This window comes from Balaenoptera physalus (genome assembly GCF_965194825.1).
Source record: "Balaenoptera physalus genome assembly, chromosome: 18".
NCBI lineage: Eukaryota > Metazoa > Chordata > Mammalia > Artiodactyla > Balaenopteridae > Balaenoptera > Balaenoptera physalus.
This window is the reverse complement of record NC_138899.1, coordinates 31,262,492-31,273,798: the sequence shown is the minus strand read 5'-3', so window position 1 is coordinate 31,273,798 and position 11,307 is coordinate 31,262,492. Positions and strand designations below refer to the sequence as shown.

At 38.8% G+C, this 11,307-nt stretch overlaps 1 long non-coding RNA gene across 1 annotated transcript in view; it reads left to right on the top strand.

Moving 5' to 3' along the window:
- Positions 1–1,419: 1,419 nt before the first annotated feature.
- The window catches only part of LOC309647509, a 346,359-nt gene continuing 336,471 nt past the window's right edge, over positions 1,420–11,307 (top strand). Inside the window, exon 1 of the long non-coding RNA XR_014256099.1 lies at positions 1,420–1,633. This is a non-coding gene — a long non-coding RNA (uncharacterized lncRNA). The remainder of the gene's footprint in view (positions 1,634–11,307) is intronic.

The following is an 11,307-nucleotide window of genomic DNA, read 5'->3' as shown; positions in this document are numbered from 1 at the left end:
AGTTGTTCAACGATAATGTTCTTTTTAAAAATATTTTACTTTGAAATAATTTTAGAATTTTGGAAAATTTGTAAAGATAGTTCAGAAAAAGCATACAGACTTTCTCCCAGTTTCCCTAATATTAATTAGGGTTACATTTATCAAAATTAAAAATTTAACATTGGTACAAAACTAATAATTAAACTACAAACTATATTCAGATTTCACCAGTGTTTTCCATTAGTGTTCTTTCCCTGTTCCAGGATCCAATAGAGGTTACCATGCTGCATTAGTCATGTCTCCTTTGTCTCCCCCAAACTGTGACAATTTCTCAGTCTTTCTTGCTTTTTATGATGCTGAGAGTCTTAAAGAGTATTGGCCACGTATTTTATAGGATGTCCTTCAATTTGGATTTGTCCATTGCTTTCTCAGGATTAGAGTGAAAGAGCGAGAAAAACAGCACAGAGGTAAGGTGGCCTTTTGCTATGAACTAAATGTTTTTGTCCCCTGAAAACTCATATGTAGAAGCCCAACCCCCAATATGATGATATTTCGAGGTGGGGCCTTTGGAAGGTAATTAGGTCATGGGGGTGGAGCCCTCATAATGGGATTAGTGCCCTTATAAAAAGAGGCAGGAGATACAGAAAATTTTCAGGGCAGTGACTATTATTTATGATACCATGGTATACACATGTCATTATACATTTGTCCAAACCCACAGAATGTACAACACCAAGAGTGAACCCAAATGTAAACTATGGACTTTGGGTGACAATGATGTGTTAATATAGGTTCAATTGTTAACAAATGTACAACTCTTGTGGGGGATGTTGATAATGATGGTGGTTATCTTTGTGGGAGGGTAGGGGATGTAAGGGAAATATCTGTACCTGCCTTTCAATTTTGCTGTGAATCTAAAACTGCTCTAAAACAATAAAGTTTTAAAGAAGAGACATAAGAGAGATAATCTCTCTCTCGGCCATGTGAGGACACCTCAAGAAGACCACCATCTGCAAACCAAGAAGAGGACCCTCACCAAACACCAAACCTGTTGTCACCTTGACCTTGAACTGCCCAGCCTCCAGAACTGTGAAAAATAAAAGTTTGTTTTTTAAGCCACTGAGTCTATGATAATTTGTTATAGCAGCCCAAGCTAAGACACCTTCTCATCATAAGATACCAGGAGTCCACATCAACATGACTTATTACTGGTGATGTAAACCTCGATCCCTTGGTTAAGGTGGGGTCTTCCAGCTTTCCCTACTGTAAAGTCACCATTTTTCCCTGTCCTTACTCTATTCTTTGGAAGCTAGTCACTAAGTCCAGCCCACATTCAAAGGGAGAGGAATTAGGCTCCACCTCCTGGAAAGGTATTGTTTACATACATTATTTGGAATTCTTCTATAAGGAGAATTTGTCCCTCTCTCCTATTTATTCAATAATTTATTGAGGGGCTTCCCTGGTGGCGCAGTGGTTGAGAATCTGCCTGCCAATGCAGGGCACACGGGTTCGAGCCCTGGTCTGGGAAGATTCCACATGCCGCGGAGCAACTGGGCCCATGAGCCACAACTACTGAGCCTAGGCGTCTGGAGCCTGTGCTCCGCAACAAGAGAGGCCGCGATAGTGAGAGGCCCGCGCACCGCGATGAAGAGCGGTCCCCACTTGCCGCAACTAGAGAAAGCCCTCGCATGGAGGCTAAGATCCAGCGCAGCCATAAATAAATAAATAAATAAAATAAAAATAAAGGAATTCCTTTAAAAAAAAAAAAGTAAAATAATTTATTGATATGAGTATAGTGTCTCAGATACTTATTCTTAGGATCAGAATAATACTGTCATTATTTATTTTGTTGCTCGAAGTTATTTTAACAAGTCACCTGGATGCGTTTATTATCCACACCCCTCACCCATCTCCAGATAGTCCCAGATCTTCCACCATCAGATTGTAAACTAGTGAATCTAAGAAATGTTGTCTAGAAAACCTTTGTTTTCCTCCATAGTATCCAGCATATCATTGAATGTAGTAAATGTTTATCAAATATCTGTTGATAGATGATAAGTAGAGAGAGAGAGACATAGAGACAGATGTATCTCTCTACCACAAGGTAAATCCATAAAAAATCATTTTAGTTAGATAATTTCCTGCCTTAATCTTATAGATCTCAGGAGAAAAAGTGTTGATAGAGAAATCAAGGGCAGTATAAGCACACTTAAGGAAAAAGAAAGACATTTTCAAGACAATCCTCAGAGGTAAAGAGCTGTTTATATCAGAGCTTATTTCCCACTTAACATAGGCCTTGACTTCTCTCTTCCTACTATGTCACATCTGTGTTAAGCATTCTGGCCTTTCCTACAAAACTGCCTATTTACAAAGAGTCACAGATTTTAGAAAACCAAAACCCTAAAGACTGATTTTAAACCAACTTACAGTTAAAAGAAAAAAAAAACAAAACACACACACAACTAACGTTTACCCAACATAAAAAGGAAACACTACAAATTTTAATTACCCTAATTTTAAAAAAAACCAACTGTTATTATTGCAATAATCAATTCCAAAGCTGCATATACTAATGAGATAAACACACTACTCTGATACTCAAAAGCTCTTGACCCTAATGTACTAGAGATGTGTGATTCTCTAATTAGGATTCACACCATCGTGTGCTATTACATTTATCAGCCGAGGAATGCGTTTGTAAATTCCTTCCCGTGAGCAAAATGCCAAGTGCCCAAAGGCCAAGTTTAAACAGTCAAGATGAAGCAGAATATCAAGTAATTATATAACAAATTCAGACAGTGTAGACAATAATTACTGAGGCCAAAGCATTCATCCCAGGCTCTGGGACAACTAAGCAATCTAAGTACTGGGCCAGCCCCATATAGAAATAACACTGAGTTAAATGTATGTATTAAGATAAAGTTTAACAAGCTTGATTGCTATTTATTCCAATTAACAAAAACTATATAGCAACAACCGTTATATATATATTAGGATTGAATTCAGGAAATAAATTAACGGCAAGAAGGACATTCCAGAGCCTTAAATAGGTTTGCAGTAGAGTTGGAAGACTGTTCGGGGTGGGGTAGGATGAGGTGGGGGAAGCTCATCAGAAAAGTCTACTTTTCTTCGTATTTTACACTGAAGTCATCAGAATTGACAAGCTGCTAGCCCAAGAAGCACTTAATTTTCTAGTATTAATTCAAATAGGCTGTCTGCTCTTTTCACACCAGGTCAAAGCTACAGTGTGCACGTTGTACATGGACAGCTTCTATAAATACTATTTTCCTTTTGCTTACTTCCGGAAACACACCACCTGATCCCCAATTAACACAATGATTTATGTAAAATGAAAGCTCCTATTTCTTTGTTTCACTGTCATCCATCTGCAGTGTTTCCAGGGCCACATCTAAGGCAACATCTGACAAGTATTTCTACTGGAAGTGAAGTACACACACACACACACACACACACACACACACACACACAGAGGAAACCACCACTGTTCTCTTTTCCACAAGTTTGCAGGTATTCCACAGGGAGAGAAAAAGACTCCAACTTCTTACATTTCCAGCACTAACACCTCTTGCTCCTCTCTCTGCAGTTATTTCAAAGCAGAGTTTCACCCAGCAACGGGGACATCAGAGCAGAGACCTCAGTCATGGCGGGAAGCACTGACTCTTTGCCCCAGAAAAGCCTCAGGGATGAAAGGGGTCCTGATAACTGTTGTTTGAAATTCTAGTTTGTTACAGTGAGCAGTGGAAATAAAATGATTTGTTTGGGGAAGCTAGCAGTGGTGGCAACAACGTCGGGAGTGCATGGTGGTGTGCCAATTACCCAGCTCCTCTGCACTCCTGGAAGAGTGGGCCAGGAGGCCGCCATCTCTCGGTTGGGACCACGCCCCTCTGCCCCACTGCCATCACTTCTGAAGACTTCAGTTTCAAAGGGTTCCTTAGGAAAAGAGAAAATCTGATTATGGCTACTGAATGTGGCATATTTTCCTCTGAAAATGACTTGATCAAAATATATTAGGTAACATTTATTTCATTATTAATCAATGTGGGTTAGGCCAGGCTGGTTAAAATGTGTTTTGCCTATGCTTTTCCAGTGTTAAATCAAATTCAGCAGGAGCAACTGGGGGATCAGACACTATATTCCTTTTCATATTTCCAATTATTCTTTACCAAAGACCAATCTTTTTTCTACCCTGGTACTTCAATGCTATTTGTTTATTATTACTATACATGTATTATAGGTACATAGTTTATCTTGCAATATTTGAGATCATAATTTAAATGGAAATAAAGTTTTCCCTTGGCATAAAGGTATGGATTATGGGCTACAATTATAAGTACAAACCTAGAAATGTCCAATGCCTTATAGTTCTGAATCTGAAATTCTGAAGGTATATGAATGACTATCTTGAAACAGACTAGATCTTTGTATTTGCCTAAGAAAGGGTAGAAAGAAATTTGATATTTCCATTTCATTACAAGATAAGGAACTTTTTTAAAAATGTAAGAAATGGCCAATAATATTACACTGGAATTTTACAACTAGAAAAGCATACTGAAAGGTTCAGTGATAGGAGATCAGAAAGGAAAGACGTAGGATCAATTTACTATTAAGAGATGGTTTAATTATAGGAAACATAAGAAAACATTAAAATATACTTATTTAATATCTTTGGACATGAAAAAAGTGCAATTATAATTAAATCCAGGTGGTAACTTTTACCAAGAGGTATTCCCTCTGTTGGGGAACTTCATGCCATGTCACCCGGGAAGGAAAAATAAATGAGTAAAAGTGGACCTGTGACAAGCCATGGAAAGCAAGTCCATAAAGGGCTTGGGCAACTGGCGTGAGAGGGTAACAGCCTAGCACTGTTACCAAGTAATTTGTAATTAACTTTTACTCCTTACTAATTTTTCAAAAGAAGATTAGTATTTGGATCTATATGAGCGATTTCTTATTTTCCAAACACTGAAAATTAATGTTTTCCCTCAAATTTTCTGGCCAAACGAAACAAGGCTGGATTAGATTAGACCTTTAGAAAGCCAGTTTCTCTCTCATGTTTAGGACTCTAGAGGAGCAAAGGATAGACAGGCAATCCATCAAACTGGAAATGTGTCTCACTGAGCACTGTCATGGCCAGTAAACTGAGGGTACAATGCAACTTTCAAGATTTTTGCTGTGGACTGATGTTTCTGCCCCCACAAAGTACATATGTTAAAGCCCTAATCCCCAGTGTAATGGTATTTGAAGTTGGGGTCTTTGGGAGGTAATGAGGTTTAGATAAGGTCATGAGGATGGAGCCCCTATGATGGAATTAGTGTCCTTATAAGAAGAGGAAGAGACCAGTGCCCTTTCTCTGCCATGTGAAGATATATCAAGAACCTGACCTTGTCAGCACCTTGATCTCAGACTTCCAGTCTCCAGAACTGTGAGAAATAGATGTTTGCTCTTTAAGCCATCCAGTCTATGGTATTTTTGTTATAGCAGCCCAAACTGACTAAGACAGATGTTTAACTTAAAATTACTGAATAACTCTTGATGAAGCTTAATATCTTTTTTGCAATAACTTTCAATTTCATATTAATATATATAGATGATGATGCAATGTTCTGTTTTTATGAGCCTTTTTGTTTCTTAGGAAGGAAGAGATAAGTCATTTATGGTGTCTGGCCAGGACTGCCCAAATTTTATGATAGGCAGGGCCTAACAGGAACTTGGATCAGAAGGTCAGGACACAAATGTCATAGACTCCAGGCTGAACCAAAGTTCTTCCTTGCTCTATGCTTCCAAAGAAATTCCTTGCTGGAGAGGAAGAGGTAAGACTAGCTTCCAGGAGACAGAGCCAAGAGTAGGAAATCAGGTAGGTTTATCAGTGTTTCAAGCAAGCAAATGGTAAACCACACAGATACAGAGATCAATCATGGAAAAATGAAGATGGTGATCTAGAGGAAGTTTACTACCATCTGTACACTACAGTATTCCTTATGTAGGTAACCCTGGTCAACCTCATACAGGAAATAGTGACATCTCAAAAGTACACAAAGGGATCAGACAAGGTTAGACTTGGGAAAGACCCAGAAACTCCATGGAAGGATAATTGTGCACCAGCATATTATTAAAAACAAGTATGAAACATGGAGGAATTTGAATGCTGCTTTATATTTGATGCAGTATTAAAGATTTTCATTTTAAAAATATTTGGGCACAGTTGAGGTAGATTTAAGTTATAGCTCTATGGTGCTGAAAGGTGTTGCTTATACTTGTCATTTCTAAGCCTTTACAATTAAATAACACTTTAAAGATATAAAAACATTTTTGGCAAAAGGGTGAAGGTGGAACCAGGAGTAAAAGATTATATCCTTGAATGACAATTAGGTGAACCAATAGAAACAACCTTAAAAAGAACAAGACAAAGACTCCCCCAAGTCCCATACCATTCAGCATATTTTCTTGAAGAGGCCATTAACGCAGGTCTAAATCAAAGTGAGTGGTATGTGTGATATTTCCCCAGTGTCATAATCTTGGCACGTTTTTATAAATCAGTGAGGCAACACACTCATATAAACAGTGTAAAGCCACAGTATAAAACTGTGTACTGATGTGGTATGGCCACCACCTCTGTAGAATCTAAGTTGATTTTCAAGGATCTCTAGAGGGTCATGAAATCCACTTTTTGCTTCATGTAAGCACTGATTAGACCTCTTTCAATATCTATCCCACCCCTTTTTTTGGTTCTGTGCTTCACATTGAACACACACCCCGTCTTGGCAGGATGTTCTTTGGCTTAACTCCGATCTTTTCCATGATATAAAACTCCAGGGAAGCTTTCATATCAGTGACTTCCACTCAAGTATAAGAGCTCTTTAAAGTCTACTAAAAATTGTAGAATGCATGCCCCTGTGATATGCTTTATCCGTTACCTTTCATTTCAAAATGGCTGAGTGAATTAGAAAAAGAATTGTGGTTCTACCTTTTAGCACTACTCTACACACTGGCAAATCTATAGTCTCCTTTAAAGGTAATTATAGCTTTTTCTAACCTGAAACTTTTAGCATAATTATCCTCCCTGCTTATCAACTTAACTACCCTCATATATACTTGCTTTATATTATTTATATAGACTTTTAGTTGCTTCAGTCTTACTACATTTTAAGAAGTCGTTTGCTTTGTGCATTCATTCAAATATACCATTGAGTTATTTGTGTGTCAAGTATAATATCCACTTATCCTAGCCACATACTATCTCTTTGGAAAGAGACGAGGGTTACGGGTTACTGTTGGTAAGTAAATGACTTGAGAATGTTTTTAAATACACTTTTTGAGAACTATTGTGGCTTGAATAGTGTCCCCCCCCCCCAAAACCAGTTCCCATGTTAAAGTCCTAACCCCCAGTCACTTCAAATAAAGTGATCTTATTTGAATACAGGATCTTTACAGAGGTGGTAAAATTAAAATGAGATCCTTAGGATGGCTCTAACCTGACTGGTGTCCTCATAAAAAGGGGAAATTCGGACACAGAGGTACATATAGAGTGAAGACAATGTGAAAAGACATGCAGAGAAGAAGGCCATCTATAAGCTAAGGAGGAAGGCCGGGAACAAATCTTTCCCCCCACCCTCAGAAGGAACCAACCCTGCCGACACCTTGATTTTGGACTTCTAGACCCTAGAACCGTGAGACGACAAAATGCTGCTGTTTAAGCCACCCAGTCTGTGGCACTGTGTTACAGCAGCCTTCGCAAACTAATACAAGAACATACAGCTGTGGTGTATTTAAATGAGTACCCAATAAAGTAGGAGCTCTCAGGGCGATTTTCCTTTCTAGACATCCAGTAACACCCGGAAACACTTTTGTTTGCCACAACTTGGGGGGAGGGTGCTCCTGGAATCTAGCGGGCAGAGGACAAGGATACTGCCGCAATGCACAGGACAGCCCTCCACAAGCAAGAGTTCCCTGGCCGAGGATGTCATTGCGCTGCGGCTGAGAAACCCTGGCATCAAGTGTCAGAAGGCCAGGTCTGCCTTTGTCACCTACTATGACTTGGTTAAGTCAGACATTTAAATAACTGTGAAACTTCCAAAATTTACAAATGAGGAAACTGAAGCACACAAAGGTTCAGCAACTTGCTCAAGTCACTGAGCTAGAGATGCTGTCATTCTGATAGCAGAGTGCGTAACCTCAGCTACAGGAGCCAAAGCCAGGCACCAAGCTATGTTCAGGGGGTAACACGGTAAGGTTGACATTGTACTTGGTTCCAGTGGGTATTAGATGTTTCTGGAATAAACCTGGGACTGTGGTGAGTGCCCCAGAAATGTCTGTTCAACTACAGTAAATCAGCATGAAACAATAGGCCACCAAGTTAAGCAGGAATCAAATGTTGACGAAGTAAATGCCATGCACTGGTGTATTAGATATACAATTCCAGTGTCAGAAAAAGGCAGAGTGGGAATGGCCAATGAAGGCAACAGTGGCCACACTTCCAGAGTATATTCAAAAGTTGTATGGTCCGGGTGTAAAATGTTAAAGGGGCATTACATTGTATAGAAAAGTGCCTCTACCTTGTTCCTGGGAATTACTGAACCTTAGGCAAGAAGAATGCTCAGATAGTATAATGTTAGTCTCTAGGGAGACAAATGAGCTAGATCTGTTTTTAAAATTTTTTCTCTTGTATATTTCAAGGTTTATAACTCCCAGAGAGATTCAGTGCATCCCTGCTTGAACGCAGTCTCATTATGTTTGGAACAAAAAACGGAGCAATGTGTCCTGCAGGTGTGATTTTTTTTTCAAGCAAATCCATTAGTCCACCAGGAGTTGCCCATTAAATGTGTGTCTTTTTACAACCAGCTGGATCACTTCCTATTACTCATAACAGGGTTATTTACAAATGAGACGCTGAAGGTATAACTAGTCTACCACAGTCAAGGCACCTTCTGTTCTATTAAGAATATATAAAAGTAAGCAACAGAAAGGAAACACATTTCCTGCCAGTTAATGAGATGCTAGTTAAGAGCCCGAGGCAAAGCCCAGGCCCCTTAAACTAGCCGGTCATTAACTGCTAGGAAATGCCTACAGAGAGGTCACTGCTGGTGATAGCCAGAGAGCAGCCCAATCTAGGGGAAACATTCACCTCTGCATGATGGGGAAGCTGAAGAACTCAAGAGGACAAACATGGAATAACCCAAGGAGCCTTTCCTCTTAGTTTTCATCCAAAATCAGTTCCATCATACTACAGCTTTTTTACGGAGGGAAAATAATGGCATCTTACTTTTTCCTTCTTCTTGCTTCATTTGTTTTTCAAAGCTTTTACTTTCTCCTCTTCAATGTAATGGCAAACTCCACATGTAAGATCTGATCACAGATCTGGACCCAAACATTAAGAGTTTTAATAAAAGAACTTACAATGAATGTCTGCTCTGTTCTCTTCATTTTGGTTATAAATTACATGCAGGGCTGTTTTGTTTTGACCAAGAATCAAAATGAAACCAAACTACCTAGGATGGGCTAATCTTAAAGCAGTGGTAAATTTACTCCCCGGAAGTATTCACAACATGCCATTTCTACTTGATTAAAGATTTTTTAAAAATCAATTTTGGTTTGAAACAGCCATATGCCTGGAGCTGCTTATGTGATATATTGCTCTTGGCTTTGGTTTCCAAAATGTCAGCAGATGGAGAAACTGAAAAGAAACAGAATGATCTGTAAGGGTCCAGAAAAAGAAACCAGAAGTTTTCTCCTACTGCTGCAGGTCCCAAGTTCATTCACCCCCAGCCCTGACTCACTTGTCTTATATCTGTGATACTTGGCTTCTCCTTACCCACCAATACACCAGGCTTCAAAGTTCTCCAGAAACCCCAGAAATTATCAACTGACATCAAAAGTAGGAGGGAGCAATGCAGAGAGTTCCCTAAGATTAAACTGAAAAGAAGTAGGTGGGTTTTACATCATTTACCCTATTGAACCCCATTTCCAAATGTAACACGTCTCTTGACCCAGATATCCCTGCTTTTGCTATCAACAAGAGGCATATTTTTATAATCTTTCCAGACCTCGTGCTCAGTCTTTCCAAGATCGTCACAAGCAATTAAGCATTGCGCCAAACTTGCATGAAAACTAGAGTTAGCAGTGACCACCCCTTAAGAATACAGTGTGGTAACCATTTGCTTCTACTTATTCTTCCACCTGGCACAAGTCAGCCAACTGCCAAGGAACCTAGTAAGTGAAATGTTCTCCATCTTTGTCACATATGTATTTTCAAGCGTGCGGACCCCACCAACATGGGTAATGTTTGACTTATTTTTGTGAGATAATTGCTCATGTAAAGTATTTAACAGAGAGGAAAGAGCATGTGACTTTGTCAGAACAGTCCTTCTTAATTCAATATGGAATACGTCTTATTGCTATGAAAAGCTTACTGCTGTTATAGAGAGAGATTCAGGGGAAATGCGTTAGAGATGCCGCTCTCAGTGGAGGCTCTTCCAGGTGGAGGGATTTCATTAGGGACCCTCACTCTGGTCCTGAACTTTTCGTGGGGTAGAAGGTAGGGATGGCAGTCCTCAGTCTGCTTTAATAAAGTGGCAACTACAATATATAAATGTATCAATATAACGTTGTACAACTTAAATTTTAAAATTATAATATATCAAATTTACCAAATTAAAAAAAATTTTTTTAAAGAAAAGGGTAAAGCTAAAGAGAAAAAAATAAAAAGAGATGAAAGGGGAAGCAGAAGAGCTATGTTTTACTTAAAATTTTCCTATGGGAGGATTTAAAAGATATTTCTCCCTCCTCCATCATCTCATCAAATTCCACATTGTAATCATGTTCAAACGTCTTCATTTTTCTAGTTTTCTGGCAATGCAAAGGCAGTTACTGCTATAAATGGTCATTGACTGTTTTAATATATTTTATGTGAGTAAGGCTTTCGACCTTGGATACAAATACTTCAAGTAACAGTTTTATGACACTTTGCCATCAGTGCCTCATTGTTAGCTAACCATTCAACGACAGAGGGTTTTAAGTGACCAGTTTATGACTGAAGGAAAGGTCACCCAAATTGGGAAGAATTGGGTTTCCCCAAGTAGGTTTCTTGGCATTCTGATTAATACTATAAAGTAATGCAAACCTAGTCTAGTTCAAATTCTCCAACAAGTTAAATGAGGAATGTTATTCTTCTTGTTTCTGTTCTAAATTATCATACTGGAAAAGAATATAGTTGTTTCATGCCATTCCATCGAGAAGTACATATTCAAAACATAAAGCATACCATTAGCAATTAATTAGCACTCTGTATTTACATGATACTTTAAAGTCATT